General features: G+C 44.0%; 1 long non-coding RNA gene across 1 annotated transcript; it reads left to right on the plus strand.

Annotated features, from left to right (window-relative positions):
- Positions 1 to 1,393: 1,393 nt before the first annotated feature.
- LOC142471347 (uncharacterized) lies at positions 1,394 to 4,400 on the plus strand. The gene is made up of 4 exons (XR_012789415.1): positions 1,394 to 1,941; positions 2,440 to 2,463; positions 2,890 to 2,975; positions 3,826 to 4,400. It is a non-coding gene; the product is annotated as an uncharacterized LOC142471347 (long non-coding RNA).
- The last annotated feature ends 621 nt before the right edge of the window (positions 4,401 to 5,021 follow it).

Here is a 5,021-nt window from a genome sequence, read left to right on the forward strand (position 1 = left end):
TCCAGCAGTGGGGAGACACGGGCTGAAGGTAGTGATATATATTTATATGTACGTGGAGAAGAGAGGCTGTAACCACAGTACCTGATGGATCATTGGAGAGGCCTCATCCAGCAGTGGGGAGACACGGGCTGAAGGTGGTGATATATATTTATATGTACGTGGAGGAGAGAGGCTGTAACCGCAGTACCTGGGAGATCATTGGGGAGGCCTCATCCAGCAGTGGGGAGACACGGGCTGAAGGTGGTGATATATATTTATATATAGAAAAAAGTTATAATTACATATATGTAATCAACTGGGAAAAGCTTGTAAAGTTGTCAATAATAAAGTTGTAATTAAACTGTCAGGAGTAATTCTACCAAATAACATGACCATACAGTACTTCCTGCGCCTGTAATTAAACACCTCTGGATAGCTCCGTGGTTGATACATTACATCGCGTGGGCACTGCCCTTGACCCCTTGCAGACGCACTTACCAGAACACCCTCCTACTGTCTCTGCTCGTTCGTCCTACTTGCCACTTAGAGTGTAAGCTCTTCGGGGAAGGGACTCCTTTTTCTAATGTTACTTTTATGTCTGAAGCGCTTATTCCCACGATGTGTTATATTATTGTGTCACGTGTGTTACTGCTGTGACGTGCTGTGTTCATAAATGGCGCTATATAAATAAAGATATACATACATACAGTACAGCTAGAACAAGAGAGGAGGGCAGAGACTCTGAGGCTTTTAGGACTATCTATTGCATCTGCTAGGACTACACAGTTATGGGTTGGAGGGGCAGTCGGTGGTACCTCTAAGGCTGCGGCCCCCGCTGACTGCGCTGCACGCAGAGACTGCAGAGACCTCCAGGGGGAAAGATGGGGGGGCGTGATGGGGGCGTGGTCGTGATGTCACCGGCAGTTTCGCCCTCATTGGCTGAACCACCGCCTAGCGCTCCATCGCGACTCCTGCTCTCAATTTTCTTGAGAGCAGGAGTTTCTATTGGCGCAGACCCCATTGTGGTTTCGGATCTTGTCCCTGCAGCGTCCGCCACAGCGGGCGCTGCAGTAGCCAGCGGGGACCTGGCCTGAGCCTATACCGTTTTGGGAAATAGAGGTACTTGAAGCTGTTCCTCTCTCACATACATTGAACCCTGCCCCCTCCTTCTCCCCTTTTCTCACTTTCTCTCACTTTCTCTCTCACTCCCTCCCGCTCTTTTTTTTTTCCTTTCTCTTTCCCAGCAATTTGAAGGGAGCCCTCGGGAATTAAAAAAAATGTCAAAAGCTTACTGGGTTTAATCCATCGCAGGGCGGGTACAGTCACACACCTGGTGCAAGGTCTGGGGAAAGTGATGGTGCCAGAAACGCCACTCACCGTGATTGTAGCTGCTCTGCAGACGGATTAAACGGAGCGAGATTTTGACATTTGTGATCCCTGCGTACTTCCTTCACAATTGCTATGATATATATACACTTCCGGACCCAGAGACGCTGGGCTTGATGGACCAGTGAGAGAACAACTCATGGAGAAATGAATGAGTAATGCAGGGTCACTTTTTGCTATGCTATTTTCTTTCTATTTATGTATTATAAATTATAACACAGTTTATTTACATTAATAAAAAGTGCCATGCTGGATACTCCTAAGCCATAAAATAAGTGTGTCTATATATATATGGGCACGTTAGGACAAAATTCTGGTTAATCCGCTATAAATCCGCAGGACTCCTGTGACGATGCTTCAGTCATAAAACCTGAGTGACTGTCCTGTGAGCGGGAGGTATATAAGTGTGAAGGTCTCAGGTAGGGGACATCAGAGCTTTGGGAATACACCTGACATTAACAGCTGTCCCTGGAGTGGGTTTATACTCAGGAAGCAGCATGGCTAGTGAGCGCTCCCTGTGTAAAGCCGGACTGTGGGTTTTGGCTGCCTGTCTCATACTGAGTCTGCAGGGAGCAGGTGAGAGGATCATAATGTCCTTTTTAATACTCCCCTCTTTTTCTCTCTCTCCTTTCTGTCTCTCTCCCCATCCCTCACTCTTCTTCTATCTCCCTCCTTCCTTCTCTCTTTCATTCTTTCTCTCTCTCTCTCTCTCTCCCCCTCTCTCTCCATCTCTTTCATTCTCTCTCCCTCCCCTCCCTCTCTCTCCCCCTCTCTCCCTCTCGCTCACCTCTCTCTGTACCTCCTTCCCCCTCTCCTCCCTCGCTCCTTCGGTTCCTCCCATCCATTCATTCTACCCCCCCTCCCCTCTCTCTCTCTCTCTCTCTCTCTCTCTCTCTCTCTCTCTCTCTCTCTCTCTCTCTCTCTCTCTCTCTCTCTCTCTCTCTCTCTCTCTCTCTCTCTCTCTCTCTCTTCTCTCTCTCTCTCTCTCTCTCTCTCTCTCTCTCTCTCTCTCTCTCTCTCTCTCTCTCTCTCTCTTATTCTAACACTTTTATTTTTTTATATTCTTCCTTTCAGAGGCGGCTGATACAAACTCAACAGGTATGTACGGATCTGATGACACCAACACAGTCTGTATCTGTAGTGTAGGTTGACAGGGTGACACATGGGAGCTATGTACCTGTCCCTCCCCCCTAGGTTTGCCAGGTGAGTTCTCCAAAAATACTGGACTCAATGGTGACAGGTGCGTCAGGTCACTACTGTATGTCCAGGAGGAAAATACTGGACACATACATGACACAGACATAAGGGATCTATGAGTCTGTCCCTCCCCCCTCAGGGTGATACAGTGACACAGACAGAAGGAGCTATGAGCCTGTCCCTCCCCCCGCAGGGTGATACAGTGAAAGACAGAAGGGAGCTATGAGTCTGTCCCTCCCCCGCAGGGTGACACAGTGACACAGACAGAAGGGAACTATGAGTCTGTCCCCCCTGACACATATGAGATAGCATGTCTCTCTCCCATAGCCTCTGCAGTCCCTGGGTGGGGAATCGCTCTCCTGGTTTTGACATCTCTGATTCTAGCCTTACTCCTGTGCAGTCTCTGCTGTCTGGTAAGATTATAATGTTAAAAAATTGCATGCATTCTGTGACCCACATTCCTGATCTCTCTCTGGTTCTGGTTTTACAATGGTTTGAATATATTTTATTTATTCACCATTTTCATTGTTATTATGTGCGGTAAGTGTTGGGCTTTTTCATATGAGTGGACCCCACTTGTGGCTCATTATTTTTAATTTTTCTATCCTTTGTTGTTTCATTCGCCCATAATTATCTTTTATAGCCCACCGTTACCACACACAATTAGGGCACAATTTGTAGCGCTACTCTACTGTTTGTGTTTGTCTATACATACATACATACTACATACATACATACATACATACATACATACATACATACATACATACATACACACATACATTGGCCTCATCTGATACCTGAGGAATGATTCTATTATGTTCTATGCTTAATTCATTTTTATTTACATAATCACGCTATGGAGCCTGCACTCTCCTTCATTGTTATATATATATATATACACACACACACATATATATATATATATATACTTACATACATACACATATCATCTTCTGTGACTATATCACTGGTGTTGGAAAGGAAGAGAGGGAGTAATAATTATTTCTAATAAGGGAAATATAAATGGGAGTTCTAGTTGGAGAAGTATAGGGATTTCTAATAGGGGGAAGTCAAGAGAATTCATAATATGGAAAATAAAATGTATTTATAACAGGGAAAATACATGGAAATTCAAATAGGATAAGTATAGGAGATTTGTAATATGGCAAAGTAGATGGGATTTCTAATAGGGGAGAGTAATATGGATCTGTAATAGGGGATTCACTGTAAATGACCTTATATAATGTTTCTCTCTTTCAGCCTTTATGTTGTCGTAGCGCTGGGGGGGACAGTCCAAGGAGGAATTTCGTCTTATGTCCCCCATTTTGGATTCAGCAAGAAAGAATAGGAGCTGTCAGACATACTCTGTCCTTGTTTATAATGGGGAGAGGCGCTCAGAGGCGCGGTTATCCCATAACTCTAGAGACTATCCCTGCTGCTGTAGTGCAAAGTACTGTAAGGGGTTCGGATCCTGCAGTCAAGATTCCTCTCTGGTTCTGGATTTGCAATGCATTCTGGTCCCCATAGCCTTGTCATCTCGCTGGTTCTGATTTGCAATGCATTCTGGTTTCCGTAGCCTTGTCATCTCTCTGATTCTTGATTTGCAAAGCATAATCGCAGATAAAAAAAATATTTGTAATATTTTTTGTAATTTATTTGTCATCTTTGTATTGTTCTTAGGCTCTAACTCAGTATACAGTGTATCATTTTTTTTTACTAATATATAATCATTTAATAATTAAATTTATTTTTGACCCTAGGGTACTGTATAGGAATATGACCACCGTAGGGAGGGGGAAACTATTGGAATGTATGTGTAATTTTCTATTGAATTATGTAATTGACAAATCATTAAAAAAAAACTATTGATTTACAGTTTGATCTTTTATTTTGTTGCTTTTTATATATTTTAGTCTTTCTTGTTTTTCTTTGTCTTTCTCGTTCTGGATGACTCTTTCCTCTCTCTCGTTCTGGATGACTCTTTCCTCTCTCTTTTTCTATCTCTGATTTTGGATTTCAATTTATTTTTTCTTGCTTCAATCTCTCTCTCTCTCTCTTTCTCTCTCTCTCTCTCTCTCTCTCTCTCTCTCTCTCTCTCTCCCTCTCTCCCTCTCTCCCTCTCTCTCTCCCTCTCTCCCTCTCTCCCTCTCTCTCTCTCTCTCTCTCTCTCTCTCTCTCTCTCTCTCTCTCCCTGTCTCCCTCTCTCTCTCTCTTTCCGTCTCTCCGTCTCTCTATTTCTCTCTGAGAAACTTAGACTTGTGGGCGACTTTGAGAGTCTCAGGTAGATTGTTCCAGTTGTGAGATGCACGGTAAGAGAAGGAGGAGCGGCCGGATACTTTGCTGAACCTTGGGACCATGAACAGTCTTTTGGAGTCAGATCTCAGATGATAAATGCTGCATGTGGTAGGGGTGAGGAACTTGTTCAAATAGGCGGGTAGCTTGCCCAGAAAGTATTT

The sequence above is a fragment of the Ascaphus truei genome, chromosome 20, assembly GCF_040206685.1.
Source record: "Ascaphus truei isolate aAscTru1 chromosome 20, aAscTru1.hap1, whole genome shotgun sequence".
NCBI classification, from domain to species: Eukaryota; Metazoa; Chordata; class Amphibia; order Anura; family Ascaphidae; genus Ascaphus; species Ascaphus truei.